This window comes from Ceratina calcarata, unplaced genomic scaffold, assembly GCF_001652005.2.
Source record: "Ceratina calcarata isolate Rehan_Ccalc_2016 unplaced genomic scaffold, ASM165200v1 scaffold78.2, whole genome shotgun sequence".
Taxonomy (NCBI): domain Eukaryota; kingdom Metazoa; phylum Arthropoda; class Insecta; order Hymenoptera; family Apidae; genus Ceratina; species Ceratina calcarata.
The window spans coordinates 2,177,985-2,199,050 of NW_017179105.1; the positions used below are offsets into that span (position 1 = coordinate 2,177,985).

Genomic DNA, 21,066 nt, shown 5'->3' on the forward strand with positions numbered 1-21,066 from the left:
ACAATTTCCCCGTAGATTCAACGGTTTAGGAGTAATTAAGGAAAAATGAAATTTTTTTCCAAAAGTTCGCCGTTTCGACGCTGGGATGGTCGGATTTTGTCAACATCAATAAAATGCCAAATAATCATATGTAACTCGTTAAATATCGAAGTTAGAAGAAAAGTGCACTATTTTTAATGATAGGAAATGCGTTTTACTAAGGTACATAAACTTTTGAAATTGACTGTATAACCAATACATCCTTAAGTCACAGAGGAAGTACATATTACTGATAGTGAGACTCTATCTTTCTAAATACTGATATCGCTAAACGATATATGGCGAATAATAAGGCTAGTAATCGCATTGTTTAAAAAAAATGTTATGTAACTTCAGTTGATAAAACGCGGTTCAGTTGAAATTAGTTATATCAGTGATCACATTCCTTGAACAAATCCGTTCGACTCTTGACATGAAAATCATGTAGCGTAGCACACTGGAATTTGGTAGTAAATGTTTCACGATCGATTGCCAGGGACGTTATTAACGATACTAATAATTAATAAACGTCAAATCAATGTTACATGGGAATCGATCCCCTGACCATAACAAATCTCGTTTAAACTGACCCTGCCCCCCGGGTTCATAGGTTTATTTTCAATTAGTAGCATACGTGTACACGATACTTAATACCGTTATCAACAGTTCATTTATTTATCGACAACTGCAAATATTCAATTTTTATTTTATCATTAGCTTTATAAAAAATTCGATTATTTATTCATAACGCTGTGAACGTATATTTTATTAAAGCATGGGATCCGCTTTATATTGGTATTGTCAATGTTGTTTTCGTTAGTTGATTTTTTTGTCTGAAGGATCGTTTAGTGGCAATGGGTCATTGACCTTTTCTTATCTGAAAAAATGCATTCGATGGGCTCCGCAGAGCACGAAATGCTGCATCTAATATTGATTGACTTCTTCCTATCTAATGTCCCTTGAACGGGAATTATTATTTTACTCGAGATAAATGTCTGTCTCTGGTCTAACGTAAGTAGCTCATACGAGCGCCAATTAGATTGTAACAATGGGATAGTAAGGAGACGAGTAACGATAATTAAAGGAGCCCGTTTGCCCACGTCGTTATTGGTATTGATTGGCGAGGATAAAAAGTGATGGGGTCTATTAATAAGGAAGAAATCAATGGGAGCCGGGAACAATTCCGTTTAACTTCTGCCGTACTCGATATTTATACATGCACGGCGCGCTGAAAGCCTCGCTCAGATAACTGCCAACCGAGATTTGTTAAACAGACTTTCCCACGCAAGATGACGCACGCCCCGGAGGAAACAGCAACGAACTCTTTTACATCGGAAGCCAGATAACTGCTCTGTGCAATGTGTAAAATGTCTACGCTGGAACCTGGTACGATCTAGATACAGGGTTCGTACGGCCATTCATAAAAGAGAATCGCGGCAGAAAAAATCGGGGCCGTTCAAACAGCGAAACTTTTTCAATCCACTCGGATTGATAAAACTCGACAGAAAATTGTTTTACCTATCGTATTTACTTCGATTATTATTATATGAAATATTATATGCAACATGTACGATACGAAATAATGTTTGGCTATGAGTTGGTCGTTTCTGAATCTGACGATGTTGCGTATTTTCGAGTGTAGATAAGCTCGGTTGAAAATAAAAGTGCAGAGTATGTTTCGAGATATTTATACGCGTGTAGTGAATGACGCGGCTGTAAGTGAGCGAGCGTCCCGTTCAATGAGATTCATAAACATTATTGATCGAGCAATCAGAAGTGGTTGCACTTGATTTTTTTCAATGGAACGCTGGCAAAACAGGAGATACGCGCAGATTTATGGAAATAAAAATGATCAAGCGATGTAATAATAAAAAGTTGCAACAGGAATTCGACGCAGCGTCCCGTGAACAGCAAACGGGACGTCCTACGCATTAATTAAAATGTTGGTTTCACGATTCCATTGATATTGTTATTTGGGTTACAACAAATTTTTAACGAGCCAACGTGCTTTCAAATTAGCCTGATCGAACTGTGAACAAAATCCGTAGCCGATTCCCATTGTTCGAATTAATGTAGCTTGTTTTTTTGCATCACTCGGCGAATTTTAATTTAAGCTATTTACTAAGAGCATTCGGTCCTGGTTTTGAATGCATGCATTTATAAAACAGCAATGCATATCAGAATATCGAATTGTTTATCACATTTTTTAAATCGATATTACAAATGTTTTATTTACAATCTGATTATTATTGTATGAATATAAGAAACATCAAGAAACAATTTTAAGAGCAACAAGAGTATTAAGGAAGCTCCTCTTTGCAGGGTTCGATTTTGTGGAACGTGGTAAACAATGCGGCCCTAAATCATGTGGGTCGAATCCCGCGGGACGCTGGAGGATCAAAGGAATTCGCTCCGAAGATCCGGCGCTTGCAGGCTTACTCGCGGCCCGTGTAACACACACGGTAGGTGGAACGTACAGACACAGAGGACCGTAGCGAGTGTGAGAGAGAGAGAGAGAGAGAGGGGAATCGTGTGGCAGGGGAATAATAACGAGAGCCGGACGACACGAAGCGAAGCTCAGAGAGTGGACCGAGGCTTTATAAATCGCGAGGATGTTCGCCGGCGTCGAACCAGTGACACCTCGACCGCGATCGATCGTACTTAACTCCGGTCTACGGATCCACGTGTACCGCGCGCGAGTGTCCTTTAATATTGCACCCAGGACTCTTTTTCTCTTGTTTGGATAAGAGCAGAGAAGAGTGGAAATCCCGCGGATGCGGCCAGTTACGTTTCGGAGCGAACCGACGGAGCTGCGACGACTTGAACGTGAGTCATTTCATTATTTTATCATTCCTAACAAAAGAGTTTAAGGTCGCCGCAAGTATTCATAAGAATTTCTTAAATTTCTCCTCCTATCACGTTCCTGCACTTGTTATCGATATAACGTGTGATAAAACGCCTTTAAAATTTAAACTTTCTTTACTTCATTTCATTTTGCTGTATATACTTCGTTTGAATTCAGAAATATATTTAGATTTCATTACGATACACCAAAATTTGGTCTACTCAAATTATAATTAGCCTCGTAGAACTACTGAGTAAACCGTAGAGACACAAATATACGTGCTCGAAAATGTAAACATCGTTATACAGTACGTGACTAGCATTACGAAATTCCATCCGGTAGTCACCTTTTTTGGATAATCACTGTCCGAATGAATGGGCCACGATATCTTGGAAAAACCTATCGAGATTACCATTGACATCGATTTTGCATTTAAGTGGTAATAATAATCGTTTATTAAAAGTTTATTTCAATCAGTCGATCTAAAGATCAATGTTATATAACCACCGCAACACGTTTCAATTGCTAGTTATGTGACATAAGTCGATTCGCATAAAACTAATAGAATAGCTGTGCTATCTGTTAAATTGCAAGATTTTATTTCCTGTTCCATCTATTCGAATATTGTTTAATATGTAAAAACGAAATTGCCAAGCACAAAATTATTTTGTGAATATCTGGAGAATTGATCAGAAGTGATTCAATTAAATTTTACGTCAGAGGAATGTTGGGTAGTTGTTGAACGCGCCTGGTTTTAGTCATCTAATTGGAATCAAGCGTGTGTGCCTCGTATTAGGATAAAAAAATGTTCAATGGTTATGATAAGAATTATCTCTGTCGTAGCGACGTCGCTGTATTCGTTTTCTGATACGTCTGCGAATGCACTCTTTTTTCACCGGGATGACACTTTAGATTAGCAGAATCTCTTTTTACTACATATCATTTTATTGGAACGTTCTCTGATTAAGCTTGAATCAGAAATACGTGACCAAAAGTTTCTTCTAACTGATTTCTCATTTACTTCGGTTCCACGTTTCTCTAAATTTTTAATATTCATTTTTTATTATTTGTCACGTTTCGTCGTATATTGTTGAACTTTTTGCCGATCCATCGATCGATTGGAAAGATGAAACGTTGGTTGGAAAAATGTTTGCCTATTCTTCGAAGACACGTAGAGATCGTTCTACCTTTTTTCCGCCGTTTCACTGCAAACAAGGTTTCGAAGCTGGGCTTGAAAGCTTCGGAATTACGGCACCGACAGCAAGAAAAGGATTTCATTGTACGTGGGTACTGATACAACCCGGCGTTAATTGACATTCTATTCCCCTTCCCGATTAGGTTCTCCCGTTGGTTCAGAATTGCAAAAGCGTAACAAACGTTCCTCCGGTCTAATAATCCCATTTGCAGAACGAAATTCTTTTGATAAAAAACATTTTTCTTGACCGTCTCTTTAAAATCGTTTCTCTCATAACTAGTTCCGACGATCTCGTGCTCGATAACAATTTGAGACAGATTGCTCTATACAAAAAACTTGAAAACTCTAAACAACACCCGTCTGAAACCGAACACCGTTGTTGCACGCGCTTATCTCCAAAACCCATTAAAACTTCAGCCGTCGAAAATCAAATTCCACTACAGACACGCAAACCGTATAAAACTATCGTTTAAGGTCTCCTAACGCCAAAAATATTTATCGAAAATCCTGCAATTTTTTATATTTAATTTCTGTACATCATATTCTTTATCACGATCTCGATTTTCACAGTCTGTCACGACAATTTGGTATTTCGAAAGCAGTTATCATGAAACAAGTAAAATACACCAATGCGAGTTTCGCCTTTTTATCTGAAATAATTTCGCTTAAAAAGTCGAACGATACGGTCGGAGGTGCCGAGATCAGACCGAAGTTATCTGGTTCTGATGACCGGCCAGTGAAAATTGCGAGTAGTTGAATGGTTGTTACGTAGCGTAGAAAACCCTGTGCGGAACGCGGCGTCGCATCGATCGCGGCAAATTGGATTGCCGCTAAAACGTCGGGGCTATCTTATGGCTTAGGGGATATAGTGTTCAGTGCCGCTGGGGACGGTGCAAAGTTCGGTATAACGAGAGCGAGCACTGACGGGTTCTTCCAACGGGTTCCTCCACCGGGTCGGCCTCCGGGTGCATCTTCGTCGAGGGTCACCGCCGGACCGGACGCCGCGATGCCGCACGCAACCGGTTGCTCCGAGTGATTAATGAAACCTCATCGTCGGGCACGCGTGCGCGAATCACGGTTTTGTTTACCGAGCCACTGAATTATTGTGAGTACCGTTATGACACATCACGTACGCAAGCTTGCAAACTCGGTATATATGGATCAGCTGGTGCAGCGATGTCGATTGATTCCACCAACTCTGCAGTTTATCGAAGATACATTTCGAACAGCTTCGTTCATTTTATATTTAACCCATTCGCTGCCAAGGACGAGTATACTCGTCTTTGGCAGGGTGTCACGCATTGCCAGGACGAGTATACTCGTCCTGCTTTAAATATATTATAACATGCAGGCTCTTTTGAAGGCCCATTGCCAACGACGAGTATACTCGTCTTTGGTTTTCTGCTTCTAAATGATTATGTATGATAATATATGTGCTCTTACCAAGAAATAGCAGGGTTTTGGTAAACAATAGCACTCAAAATATAAATGGCAATAGGAATGACTTCATATAATTTAGGCTTGGCAGCGAATGGGTTAAACTCTTGAAATTTAACATGGATAAATATTCTTCGATATGAAAATATGTAACGAGCCATCCGGAGGAATTACAAAATGTAGCCTTACACCTTATGAATGAACGAGGTGAACGAGTATTAAACGTAAAATGTTCGATGTAGGCTAAAGAGGAGTTTATGAAGTAACGGAAGCCGGTAATGACCTCTGGTGCAACGACTGCTGATAACGGTTTAGGATAACACGTAGCCGTATTCTGTTTGTTTAACGGAATTACAGGATGGACGCGAGAACCGATTAAGCGTTTCATTTTCACGTTCGCGCCGTAACTAACGCGCCGGTGGGTAATGCCTTGCAAATATTCGCCTCGTAAATGATCGTTAAGATCTGCCGTGGAATTTGTATCGGAGTTTCACGTAATTAAACGCGTTGGATACATACCAATCGAACAACTGGTACGGGAGATTAAAATTCATTAGATAAAAAAAAATCGTGCCAAGGTCGTTTATACAGAATCTCCATAATTTAATTGTGCAAATTCATTAAATGAAACGATCACTCTAAATTGATCGACGTTTAACGAGATATGAAATCAGTACGGATTCAATCTTTTTTTATTCGTTCAAATGGGACTTTATTATCATTCAGCTAAAAATGTCGCAACAAATGTTTGCTAATACATGATAAAAGACAGAGCTACTGCAATGAAACGTCAGTGGAGTCGTGCGTCAAATGCAGTCGTTAAAAAGTTATTCCAAACGTACATTTTTCAGCTGTGTAAACCCATCGGGTTTTTTTCCTTTCTCCTTATTTTCCTGCGCGAAGTTAGTAACGAAAAATATGTGGTTGTCAGCCAGGTAATGCGTGCAATGTAATTAACTCACTGAAAATGTTTCCCATCGTGTTAGGTGTTACGAGATTTGCTTTGTTTGAAAAACTCTTTTGCCATCATAACGGGTTTTAGGTGAAATTTACTGTGACTCCTACGAATATCGCTTTGTTCACTTTTTTTTGAGCATGTGTAATAGCATGCATGCCCGTGCATTCGGGAGCATGCAGGTTTTAAAACAAATCCTAGTTCATGTTTAAATATAAACATTTTTTTCAACGAGCGCGCGTCGCACTTTTATTCAGAAATTCTTACGAGCTTAAAATTAAAATATCTAAATGGCATCGCGTCGAGTATAAATGAAAATGTACGATTCTTATGGCAGTCGCTCGGTTAAATTGATTATCGATTCGGGTCTGATTTTCGCGAGACAACAGGGATTCTTCCGGTCGATATGCGTGACCGTGGGGGTGTCGTGCGACGTCTCATTTACCGGGCAACTTGTGGTGCACGAGGTCATTACACGAATCGATGATTCGGCTACCGGAGAGACCATAAATTCTGCCAGGGCAATATCGATTCCGGGCCCGCGTGATACGCTCGCCCGTTACACGTAACTGACACACGCGTGTACAGCAATTTATACCGGGAGCCGCCTATCAAGGCGTTTCATTAACTTCTTCAGGGACACATGTGCACACTCACAGGAAATTAATTAATCGCTTAACAAATTCTTCTCCTGATTATTCCCGTGCAATTACCTGAGCTCGGTAGAAGTTCGTTTTAATACGCACAAAACACGAAAACTTCTTTCTTCTTTCCATTTTTCTCGAGATTAACAGTTACGAGGGAACAGAAAATTGCAACAAGCTTCCTAAAATTAAATATGCAATATCGCATAAATGTTTATTCAAAAGTGGGTTACTAGTTACACATATTTTTATTCATCTGCGTACACGATTTCTCGGCTCCTTTACAATCCATCCTTCAATTCATTCCTCAATCTTTCTTAATCTACGTACACGCGTTCCCCTTATCTTACTTCCTAGCTACGCAGTACATGCGATATAAATAGTAGAAGAAAATTGCTGGCGAATCGAAATATTTCACCGCGATATTAGACCACGGAATGTATAAAGTTCCCCGGGAAATATACCTTGCATATTTCCGTTTTATGCAGACGTTTTACGCACCTGTATTCTATTGCCTTTCCAACAGTTTATTTTGCATGGAACAACCGCACGGGCGCAAAAGTAAGACTAATTAAAACTAACTTCCGTGCGAAGCAGAACAGTTCTGACAGGAATGTAAAAAACGAAATATTAATTGACATTTCTTCTACGTTTCAAAAATAATCTAAGCTTCTGATAAAAAGTTGAACAAACGCGGCACGAAGTATCAATATCCAAAATGCGATGAGGGTGAAAAAATAATACTGTTTATTCAATATATTCCATATTATTAATATTCCATCATTCTTCATATTTTCCACGTATCAAATTTTCTCGTATGAAGTTTTGCATGAAATCCGCGGCATGTTAATAACAGTTAATTACGTGATCCTCGAAATTGGCCAGGGGTTTGATTTATCTATAAATGATCGATTAATCGTCCCGATAATGGCCGCGGAGAGATGTGGCTCCTGCGTAAATCGTGGACGGGTACATAGCTCGCGTACGCTATCTGCATACGGGAGATACATGGATAGGCACATACGTCGTCGCCTCGGGTGTCGGCCCGTGCTACTCCAGCTACTAGCTACCGTTTGTAATTATAGATCCTGCGCGAGAACCGGGGAAACAGAACGCTTGATAACGGAACCGCCGTCTCGTTGCTTCATATTCTATAAAGCAAGTTTTTCGCCCAGACGTCTGCCAGTTACGCTTCACTCTCGCGTTTCCTTCGCTTTCAGACGATCTTTGATAAGCTTCGCTGCGTACTCATTGATGCACGAATAACGTGCTCTGCGATTGTTTTCAATATTTCCACTTTGAGGTCTCCTGGTTTTCAACCAATGCCTTCCGTCTTTTGGTACTTTGTCGAAAGGGTTAATAATAATAATGAAATATTTGTGGTACCAGTTGAACATTTCTTATAAATGCATAAAACTTCACTTTGAAGTCTTCTGGTTTTCAACCAATGCCTTCTGTCTTTTGGTACTTTGTCGAAAGGGTTAATAATAATAATGAAATATTTGTGGTATCAGTCGAACATTTCTTACAAATGCATAAAATTCCACTTTGAGGTGTTCTGATTTTCACCCAATGCCTTTTGATGTTCTGGTATTTTGTTAACGGTGAAATATTCGTGGATCCAGTTTACAAACTAAATTCCTGCATTCAATTTTCTTATAATATCCAAAATATCTGCAGTCTTCTAACAGAAATAGACGTACTCTCACCGCACATAATCGCTACGTTAAACGATCTTATTCGTTTTTTTACTTTCATGTAATATTCGTTATGCATGTAAGGCAAATCAGCCATTTTTTTTAAATACAAATCACGGATCGTGTGTCAACGTTGAGTCGGCCTCGTTTCGAAAGGCCGAGTGGAAGTCCAGTGATGTCAGTGGAAGCCTGGCTCGATGCCGTAATGCGTCTGCATATACCATTCTAAAACTATGCGACATCGTTTGATGTCACTGAAAGCGCGTAATGTCAACAACATAAAACTGAAGGTTGCCGCATGACCATGATCCAACGATCTTGAAATATTTCCACCAAGGACCAGCGGTGACTGGAGATCGTTTGCATAGTATCAGAAAGCTTTTCAATCTTTCATTCGTCCTTAATACTCTTTTTTATCTTATCAATTTTATCCCGTCGGAGACAATGACGAATATTGTGTAAGAATAATTATTGAAAACAGCGTTTGTGGTTTAGTCGATGCTTGGAGATGAGAATGAGTAGTAAACTTGTGTTGAAATGTTGTGGTTCTATTGCTAGATGAATCGAGTGCCTCGAGGGAGTCAGGACATTAAAAGGAGGCGGCATATGAAGCCTCTTGAACGATTTTCATTGACGAATGAATGAGCCTCGTTATTGTCACGCCTGCTTACTAACAAGATAAAATTAATTTACAATTGGTCACCGCATGTATGCTCGTATTAATTCCATTCACTGGCCATTGTAACGGGGAATGAACATCGTGCTCCGACTGGAGAAATTCAATATTCGTTTAAAAATAGAAATTTATCAGATAAACTTTGTATCGACAATTACAAGTAGACTGCAGATTTCATGCATTTATGGAAATTCTGTATACGCGGAGAGTATAAACGGTACAGTCACGTGTTTCACAATACAAACTTGTCGTATTTCGCGTAAAAATCCGAACTCGATAAATAAAATGGAATCGAATAAATTGTTTGCGGGAATCTGAAATTGGTGTCAGATACGAGTCTCAAATTAATGCCCACGGACAAGGTTATCGGCAATCCGTTCGAGTGAACTTCCGAATTCGTGGGGCTGTGAAATGGACAATAAATATCCGACACGGTCCGAGAGTAGCGGACCAATTTCTCCCAGCGTATACTCTTCGTTTTTTCCCCCCGGCGAAGTCCGGGAAAAATCGAATCGCGACTCAAACGGCGAGAAATTTGGGTTAAACGAGAGAGACGAAGTTTTTCTAGTACGTATCGAACAAAGTTGCCGGTGGGAATACCCGATAGCTATCGGGTACCGTACAGGTATTTACAGATACGGGAGAGAGTGCTCGCCTATTGATTGCTCTACCTATCGGCCCGTACGTTTTTCAATAGGTGTTTGAACGCCAGATATACCCCGTGCTCGCCTTCGTTAACGTATCTCCTTTTCATTTTTCCTCATCGAGGAAATATAAGACACGAGACGGACGTTACTTTTACGTGCGTTGATATCAGGAACGAGGATAGACAATTTTAGTACAAGTGTCGGGGTAATAAATTATGAGGGCAGGTTGTAAATCGTAATTTACACGGGTAAGAAACTACGGAGGAACACCGTGAATCTTTCGTTTAAGATTTAACTTGACACGACACATAAGCAAGCGCATAAACGGCGCGCGAATAAAAGTTTGTAGAGAAATAATGAGCGGACTGGGACTTTAATGGCGAGTATAAAAACTTCGGATATGAAACATTCGGCCGCGTAAAAGGCGTAACTGTATTTCATAACAATTTATTAGCACATCTATCTTTTTGTAGACATTTTAATTCGCATTTATACTAACTACAAAGAACGCGTTATGGGATCATCGTGATTCTCATCTCATCGGATATTTTTATGGCGAAATACTTTTACAAAATTCATTGCACTAGCAAAGTACTTTGATTACGTTGAAAGCATTTTAGAAGATCGTAATTCTAGCATCGTTATTCCTATCGTATCGGTTTTAAAATATGTTCTAGCCTGAAGTTGTAGCTTCGAAACGAGCATCCCTAGAGGTTTGTAGATGAGACAACCAGGGATGCAATCATGTTTCTGAAACGTTTTTTATTAGGCTTTATGGGGGCGCGTTTTAATAAATATCGAAAATTGTGTAAAAAAGAAAATGTATAGGAAAGGATTCACGCATGTGGAAGATGTATGTATATCCGTGCAAGCTGTCGGAGACAGGTGCGACTTGCGTTTATATTAAATCGACTCGTATTTTAATTTTCTTCCATTCCGTTAGAGGAGATGGTAGAGAGACACGGTACACGGTTGATATTAAACTAATATTATTAACGAGAATACAATGCGACAGGTAAGAGGATTAAAGTGATGCGTCTTGGTGAAAATTTATCTCTAGGTCTCAGTTTAAAGTGCCATCCATCCCTCTTCCAATTTCATCTGTTTCTCATCAAACGTGATATCGTTTCATTTAAGGATGTATAGGCTATATACTTAACCAGTTAAGTGTGTTTGACGACTATATCCATCATGGAAGAATGGCAGAATTTTGTGTTATGACGGCTATATCCGTGAATAAATTCATTCATCTTCTAAAATAAAGTCGTCTTTTTGACCCAATATTTCAACAACGCCACTTACTCTGTGTTTGACGACTATATCCGTCATCGCTTGATTATCGCGACACACACTGGGGCGCACTTTGCAAAATTATCGACACAGTTAACTGGTTAAACAATGCTAGCATGTTGAATTTGTTATTATAGATTCGCTTTTTGGAATATATTTCGATATTCTGCGATATTTGGACAAAAAAAAATTTTCGATTTTTTCCAACATTTTTCCAAGGGGTACCCCTTCAGATTTTGCGAAATTTTCGTTTTTTGCCCATAACTCCCAAACCATACGAGATACGGGAAAATTGCATAAGACCTTTTTTGTAGAGGACGACGAGATCTACAATTTCCATGTAAAACTTTCTCGCTAGCGTTAATAGTTCATGAGTAATTTGCGAAAAACTGTTTTTTCGTTTTTCGTCCATAACTCGCTAAATATTGATGCTAGCGCAAAAGTTTTATATGGAAATTGTAGATCTCGTCGTCCTCTACAAGAAAGGTCTAATGCAATTTTCCCATATCCCCAACGGTTTAGGAGTTATTGAGGAAGAACGACATTTTTTTCCAAAAGTTCGCCGTTTCGATGGTGGAATGGTCGGATTTTGTCAACATCAATAAAATGCCAAATAATCATACGTAACTCATTACATATCGAAATTAGAAGAAAAGTGCACTATTTTTAATGATAGAAAATGCGTTTTACCAAGGTATATAAACTTTTGAAATTGACTGTATAACCAATACATCCTTAACGTCGTTAAAAATATGGTAATTGAGCATGATTAAAAAATGAAACTGATGGCCGATGGACTAAATGTAAATTTCAGTGGCAGTAAGGCGTTAGAAGTATGGAGGTAAGTTTTCTTTTCTTTACAAATAGCAGGGATAAAATGAGAACGTGTGAAATGTAAATTGTAGAACATACTTGCGAGAGATTATACTTTCAAACGACACTTTCCGATAGGTTTCCTCGACTTTTCGAGGATGCTGTCTTTTTACCGTCAGCACCGTCGCGCTCGTCTATATAGCATCGTTTTACTTTTATTATATTGCAGTTAAGAGAGCAGTGCCAGATCAAAGAGTGGCTCGCGTTGTTCTTTCAAAGTGTCTACTCGAAAGTTTCCGTGCACCCCGTATCGCGGAGGAGCAAAGAGTTCACTCGAGTTTTCTCCTGGAACATATTTACTCAGTTGTAAATTCAGTAACAAAATAGACAGTTCTTGTATGGATTTCACGATTGATCTGCTGAAAATTGGGAACATGGTCGAGAGGTACACGTCGACGTAAATAGTCACTTTCTGTAGCTGCTCCCTTTTTTAATATCTGACATCCATTTGGAAAATTAAAACGCCTGAATGTTCTCTTTTTTTCTGGTAATATGGATTTCTGTGGGAAATCTCAGTCAGTCTAGGTCCGTAGATATTCTTTTATTAAAATGATTACGACTATTAAATTTCGTATTTTACTGAGTTTCTGAAACACGTCACATTTTGGAATTCAATTTATAGCTCGTAATAAAATGATCGTCGAAATTGAAGACTCTATATTCCTCGATTCCTAAATATTCCTGAATATTTTTTTTTTACTTTTTGGGGATACATAGCGTAAAATGTAACCCGATACGCTCGTTCAATATTTATTCCTCTATCGACGGTCTTTGAAAAAGTCGAAAAAAAAACATCGCGCATTCGAAGCGTGAAACTAGAATATCGTGCAGATTTTCCTGTACGATCTTATACATTCCATTTCTCTGAAATCGTTTGAAATTCAAATAATGATACGAGCTAGTATTTCATACAACGATTGATCGAACAATTATTGTTTTTTTTTTTGTTGAAAGATTTATTTGAAGCTGTAAAATCGTTTTGGACGTTCAGGACTTTTGATAAAATATTCGTACGAGATCATTACTGTTTCGCCTAATTACTTTTGGAAAATTTGCTCCAGATGGGAAGATATCGGTATCTCGTGGCAGTTAATTATTCGGAATTACGTAACAGGGATCCCCCCCTGTCCAGAATTCGGTACATTCGCTTAAAGGGACGTTCAGAACGAGGAAAATAATCGGATTATACGGACAAGTGCGCTTCAGGTGGTCAGTTAAATCCAGTCGTGTTTCGATACGCGAAAACGTACAGCGTATGTACAATCGAATTGGCCACTCTTACAAGCCAGCTTTGAAGCACAGATTACAACCGAGATTCGAACCAGTTCGCCACAAATACTCCGAACGTACCTGTGTCGATTCAATTAAAAATCTGGATAGGTACTGTCTACATCTATCGAACTGCGTCAGCAGACAATTTTTGCTTAGAATATTCGTTCAGAGAAATGATCGAAGATTTGAATGTATCATTGCGAAGAACGTTAGAGGATCCGTTGAAACTTCGTCGAAAGTTTGCGAATTTATCATGTTAGGTTTGGCACAAGAAATTCCAATTTCCTTCGTGCTTAGTACTTGGTTGATTAACTGTAACACGAAACCAAATTGCTATCGATGTTCCGAAGACAGAGCCCGTCGTTGCTCTTAATATTTGTCAACGCTCCTAGAAACTTGCCGACGAGAACAATAACCGAGCCGATCGTGCAGCAAGATTAAATTGTTTGCAAAATTCATCAGGACTGGTTGCACCCTTCGGGGTTCATAGAGTTCACCGCGCAAATAGATTGCGACTGGTTCTTGTAAAAGAAGTTGCATTGATCATTATTTAGTTTGACGTTACTTCCATCGATTCTAAGTTTAATTGTACACGTAGTCAGTTTGAAATTCGATACACGTCATGCTCTTTATGTTCCCTCTTGTTGTTAGACGTTCTACTCGAGTATGCTCTTCTAACGAATTAGAAGCAGCTCGAACGTAACTTAAATTCGAGCATTAACGAAGTTTTACGAACGTCGTTTCGTTTTTCATTTCCCTGTAGGTCGTGGTTTATTGCACGCGCCATCATCCCCACGGTGGCTTGTTGCTTTTAACGGCTGAAGGGTTTCTCGGTCAATAGAAGTCGCTCTCTTTTCTCTCTTGACCGTCGAGCGGAAAAGGGTTACCGAAAAAAGAGCGGATCGTTGAAAATTATGAAAATAATTAGCTTTGACCCGTTTCGGCGAGGTCGCCGAAGAATAGAACGGCTTACCGGCTTCACCGAAGAAAAAAGCTCGCTAATTGCTTTGATTAGAGCGCGGCTCGAGGTTACTTTAACACGTCTAAGTCTCCTCCTCCTCCTCCTCTTCCTCCTCATAATATTATTACGATATTATTTCGTGTATTCGTAGAATAACAAAATGTGAACAACGAAATTATTCGAATCTCGCCGCATCATTAACTCGCTTCCGCGATTTGCGTTAACAATCGGAATTTACCCACTGCGTGGAACCACCGGGACTAATCTGTGCGCGTGTAACGCATTAATGGAAAAGTTATGTGGAATTGACGTTGAATGTTCATTTGAATTTGTAATCCTCTGTTTAGCGACCGAATTCCCGTTCACGGTATATCATTAGGTGTCGTGGTGATGTTCATTTGTATCCAGTTTTCCTCGATTACCAGCGTAATGTCCATGCCCTGTACCGGTTAATCGTTGACAAACAACGAATCGAGGTCAATAAGCAATTATCTGCTCATTAATCGAACTTCTTTTAATTAAATAAAAAACTCGTAATAGTTTTTGTTAGAAAAAAATCACGTGTTAATTTTTTAATACTTAACTTCAAAACTATTTGAGGAATTCTTTGTGATTCGCTGTGAGACTTTAATTAATTGCCGGGATTGGTAATCACCTGTTTACCAACCACGGTCACGGATCATTAATCAGAATGAAGAAGAGAACCGCGACAAGAGAAAATCGCTTAGGTATTTTTTACGCGTGTTCCAAGTGACTAGCGTTGTCTAATTTATTTTCGTGCTAAGCATTGCGCAAACCGATCGTCCGATCCGTTGGCATTTAAACGTATGTGGCACGTGCCTTGAATCATACCGGTGATGCCAGACGACGCGTGGGCGTTGGGAAAGAGTAAGAAACACTGTCTACGGGTTCAATCAATGAACGAACGAGATCGTGAATCATTTCTCAATAATGATAATTTAATAATTGTCATTTCGTCGATCGAAGAAGAGAACTAACATTGAATTTCGAACGATACGTTTGTCAAAAATAATTTTGATAAACGTAATTCGATGAAGAGATTTTATGTTAAACAGGAGAAACGTGCCTGTTCGATTTAGTTAGAGTGAGAACGAAGTTGCAAACAAAGGAGCATTGTCAGGTTTCCGTCAAACCTGTCTGATTAGAAACAGTATTCGAGTCCTCGATGGTCGTTCGAACGCTACGAATTTTTCAACTCTGTTTTATGGTAATGAGAACACGAAAGAAGAGGCTGTTCGTTGAATGACAAATTCCCCGGCTCCCTGATTTACAAAATTGTAAATGAATTCCGTACAATACAATTTCCTGTCCGATAAAGTTTAATGCTATTCGAGTGACTCAGTTCTAAAGAATTCACGTATTTTCCCTTGTTTTTCAAATCTTCTGTATTTTTTCTGACATGTTTCTATTTGTCATTTTTATCAGCGATCTTCAGAGAATGACACTGCAGATATGCTGAATTTGTGAATTCCTTAAATTTCTATCAAACCGATTCTATTTAATTCTATCCTAAATGAGGCGATTTCATTTACGAGTTCGTTCGATTGAACGCATTAGCCACTGTTAGGGAAAAACCGTTTAACGAATGGGCATAGGAGGAAAAAGACGTCGCAAGTTACAACTGACCCAGTTCACGCGTTACTAATGTAACGAACGACGCTGTGTTCCACTTGTATGAAATGAGAAGAAATCCTGCTGGAAGAAAATGTTCGACGATCGATTGCCCGATGCTCGCTGCGTGTTTACGTGTACGTTTACGTTAGGGGGGTCGCGGCATTAATAATACCCACCCGAGAATAGGCAGGTATATATCGGTAGAAACAAGAGTCGAGTAAGATATATCTACCGTCCTGGCACATCATGCTAATGTTCCACTTTGCATACGCTATCCGTGCGGAGTTGCCGTAGTCGCTAATGCGACTCGTTTTATACTGGGCCGAGATAGGAGAACCTCTCAAAGAACCGACTGTGTCACGTCGCGGACCGATAGAAAAAACGCGATCGCTATAGCTTCGAAAAGAGCATTAGTCAGATTTATGAGTCTTAATGCATCGGGTCTTTAAAAAAATTTCTTAATTCCGTGAAATATCGAACGAATTCTTATGTAATATAACAGTCCGGATTTTATTCGTTTATTAAAAAAAAAAATCTGCACGTAACGTATAGAAATGTATGAAACAGTAGAATATCGCGGCACTTAAATAATGAGCGAATCCATCGACGCGAATTTTCGAAGATTAAATCGGAGGCTCGCGAACGAGCACGAGGTTTTCTTTTTGGCCAACTGGTAGTAATGCCGTTGGATCGGCCGGGCGAATTAATCAAGGAACCCGGGAGTTCCATCGGGCGTATCCGAAAATCCAGAATCGCCGACGCGACGAAAGATTTATCGCGGCCAGTCAGTCAATTTAAGTGGAAATTCGAACGGGACGTGGAACGTAGGTAAGTACGAATTGACCCGAGAACTGAAACCGGTCTCAAAGGGAATTGCAAGGTAGGCGGGATCGGGTCTCGAGCAGGAAACTGGTCTTCTTGTAGACATCTTGTTAAGACCGTTCTCACTTTCCCGGGTATCCTCTCTCTCCGTCTCTCCTTTCTCTGAACGCGCTGCGACCAACCGTATAATTAATAGCCTGTTGAGTATGACAGACACGCGATAATAATTTCGCGCGCGACCAAGACAAATTCCCTTTGCCTCGTTTTTCGTCCCCGGCGACGGCCCTGCTTCGTTTCGACGAGCCTCGAATCGAAAATGTAAATCATGTCGTGTTTGAGATTCCTGTGTGCTCTGCTATGCACACATCGACGGTTCAATAATATTAACAGGGCAAATTAATCGAGTTGGAAAATTGACTGTGTTCAAGCTCCGATTACGCGCAGTTTCAAATTATTATCGAACATAAGTTTTATTACATCGCCTTACAGTAGTTCATAGTTACTTTTCATCAGGGAATGTTTGATCTATTCTAATCGATATTAAGCCTCGAACTTCAAGTCAGTTTTAACAATCAGAAATCGTTTAAGTACGTCAAGTGGTAAAGTGGCTAATAGCCACTCGACGGCGAGGGTAGCATATCTCGTCGGAGGAACAACCCTTTCCTCGTTTTTCTTTTCCCTCAGCCTTCTGTTTACAGTGTTATGGTGTTCTATTACCATCGTTCAGCCGCAAACTCGATTTGTGGCGGCTGTTCGTTCCAGCAGCCGATTCAATTTCGATGGCATTTTCGCGTGACTACCGGGAAATATTGTTATTTCATATACCTCGTATGTTCTCCTTCCGCGCGAGTCTCCCGTTAACCCTCGTCACTCTCAGTTTCAACGCTTCGTCAAAGAAGCACAATTCAAATCCCTCACGAGTATTTCTATCGCGGGTCGATATTCGTAAAACGTTTTTTTTGAAACACACCAGAGATACGTTTAAATAATTCGTCACGTTCGCAAGTGATTAAACAATTTCATTAAAAATCCAATTGAATTTGCATTGAAACTTGACAGACGAAGCGACGTTTGATACGCGAAAGCGTGGAAATATCGTTGAACGAGAAGCTTCTTTGAGACGCGAGCGTAAAATTGATGTAAGGGTTCGAGGGTCGAAGGAAACGCAATTTGCTGAACCAACGCGTTCGCCACACAGAAATTTCTAACCGGCTCGATCGTCTTGCGAGCGCCGGCCGTGTAACTTAGAATTTTTCTCCTTTTTGTTAGAGTTTTTTCGCGCTTGTTATTGCGCTAGCCCGGCCTCGTCCCGGCTGTGATAACACACGCCGCGTTTGCTTGTTTTATTTTTGCATGGAAACGCGGATTGCGCCGCAACTTTGACACCGTTCTTTCAGCGTTAGAAAAAGTTTGTTCGAAGCGACAGCGCGTATGCGACAACGTCCCTTTTTATCGTCGGCGGCTATTGCGCGCATCCGCTTTTCTTCCTTTTTCACCGGCGATGCGCTCCGCTCGGATATTCTTTTTTATGTTTGTCGTAAAGCGCTGTAGAATAATTTCTTGTAAAACGTAATTTTTTAACGGGATGAAGGTTTAATGGAACGGCAATCCGATTTTTGTAGAAGCTTTCGATGCAACGTTCATTCAATTTGAAAATGTTTTATCGATTCCACTATCTTAGTTTATATAGATTCGATCATTTGTTCCATCTGTTGGCTAGCCGGTGATTAATCTTGATCGACGCAGTCACAGTATAAGAAAGAACAATAGTTTCGCTCTGTCAAAAAGTGCCAATGATTCCTTAACGGGTAGAATTAAAAGGAAATTGAATAAGATCTTTTTTGGTATCTGATAACTATAGCTACAACTTTTGTCTGAAGAATTTTTCATGATCGTAAGTGAATCTATTTTAGTTTTTTTTTTATACTGTGACGCAGTCATGCAGTCATGTTTCAGAACTATTAGATAATCTATTTCTTTTATCGATTCTAATATATAATTTATACATATTTTTGTGTTTATAACTGCATTGTTTGTAGAGATTGAAAATCATGCGAGCCATCTGTTCCATCGATTAATCTTGATTGACGCAGTCGCGTAGTCATGTTTAAAAAGACATTAGACTAGCTCGCGTTATCATTGATAAAACGACACAACAAGACTCGATTCATAAATCAGTTCCTGTCTCTTTTCAAACCATAGATACATTTTTCCTATTTCATTTGACCATCCAATTGCACCGTAGATTCATCGTTGCAAACGTTCCCGCAAACAGCCATTAACCGATTTTGTATTTTACGTTTTCCCAGGAATAACCGGCGGTCGATATTATTGGAAAAGCGGAATTCAACGATATTTGCATAAAATCAATCGGCACCGCGAATTAAAAACTAACAAAACCAGAATTCCGGGTTCCGGCTCTTCCGCAAACGCCTTGAATTTTGCTTGGCAATTTACATTTTTTATCGCTTTACCTACGCCTGATCGACTCGGAGCCGACGAGATCGTAATATCTGTCGATTCCTTTCGCGCTCTATTGGCGTTTCCGGCGCGAGGAGGTAATTGCCAGCCGATTTGTAACTTCGCTTATTTTCTCGGGTTCCCGGCCCGGCCTGACCTCCCGCTCGCAATTTCGTTTCGCTCGGCCGAAGGGTAAATAGGCTCGGCGCAAAGTTCAGACTCAATTAGCCTGCAAGAACGGCTATGAGCTTGCAAATTTTTCACTCTTCGCAATATTTTATATTCAAACATTCAGATCAATCCCTGAATCATTTAAATCTGATATCGTCGTCTTCAGCTTCTTAATATTTCTGTACCTGTGAAGTTTGTTTAACGAATTTCTGAATTCGCATTTCTAAAGAATCTTAAATATCCGTTCTGTACCGCAAAAGGATAAAACGTACGTTCAATGGTGGTTTATTCTAATAAATGGAAATCTGAGTAATGAGAATTTCCATTTCTCATCAAGGAATCCTTTTTTGTATGGCAAACGTGAACGTCGCATAACGCATCCTGCAGTTTCAACGACGTACGTTGGTACAGTTTAACCGTGGATGTAAATCACGGCGATATTGAAGGGCCGCGGGTACAGCGGTGATTTCTTACTAACAAATGGAACGCGTTCAGCTCGATCCCGATGATGCATCGCGTTCATAAACGAGCCGAGGCTACGCGGGAAACGCGACTTATGGCCTGTTTAGTAACTCCCATAAGCTTTCATCTGCCTAGGCTTCTCTACGTTGATTAATTTCGTTCGAATGCTCCAGGGAATTTGAAGAAACCATCTTCGAATCGTCTAGAGAGGGAAATCTTTTGTCTTGTTGATTAAGAAAATTGGAAATGAAACATTTGTCATTTTAAAAAGTGCAAGTTAAATAGAAATTTATATTATCTTTTAAGAATCCTCATTTTCTATATTCTATCATTTTTACTTCTGGTAAAATTCTGTAGTCACTCAATTGAAAAGTGTTAAGATTGAACACAGTATATTATCGTCCTTGTCTAATTGTTCAACTGTGATGCAAATGCTTTACTGGGCGTACATCTGACATAATAAAGATGACGATATGTTCATAAAGGTACAAGGTGAGCAAGTAAGTAAATACTTGACCAACAATAGAATGTAAAAATACACACGTCAATCAGTTATTCATCGTAGGAATAGATTGAACGTCAGACAGATAAGACAGGACAAAAATCTGGACATATTGTACGCTTCTATTCACACGGCGTTGGTACTCGTTAAAAGTTTTAATTGAAACCTTCGCGTTTCGAATATTAAATTAGCCGTGCAGATGGAATTTTTTATTAGCCTAGCAACGTAGAATATTTGCAGGAACAAATGTAGTAGCAGAATTAATTCGACGAGGAAGCTAAACATTTATTTTAATAATGTTTTCTAGCTTTAAAACACTTTGTGCCAAAAAACACGTGTTTTTATGCTCTGTGAAGTTCGATTGAGATACTCGGCCAAGTTTCCGTTGGCCAATTATACAGATTTCCCGTTTGAAGATGCAATGAAACGTTTCGTTAAACTAAATTTCGGAATCCATCGAATAAATCGAGTAGGGAACAGCTCTTGTCAGATTCCAGTGATCTT

The 21,066-nt window shown here is 39.6% G+C and overlaps 2 protein-coding genes across 3 annotated transcripts in view; one reads left to right on the forward strand and one right to left on the reverse strand.

Annotated features, from left to right (window-relative positions):
- The window catches only part of LOC108630698 (uncharacterized), a 71,818-nt gene that overhangs the window by 22,271 nt on the left and 28,481 nt on the right, over window positions 1-21,066 (reverse strand). The gene's annotated exons all lie outside the window — the stretch shown is intronic.
- Window positions 2,593-21,066, forward strand: part of LOC108630694 (trichohyalin) — a 35,684-nt gene continuing 17,210 nt past the window's right edge. Inside the window, exon 1 of one of the 2 annotated variants that reach the window (XM_018034125.2) lies at window positions 2,593-2,844. The gene's annotated coding sequence lies outside the window, so the exon portion shown is untranslated. Of the gene's footprint in view, window positions 2,845-4,942; window positions 5,164-21,066 lie in introns of those variants that run through there. The other variant, XM_018034127.2, reaches the window with a different exon arrangement.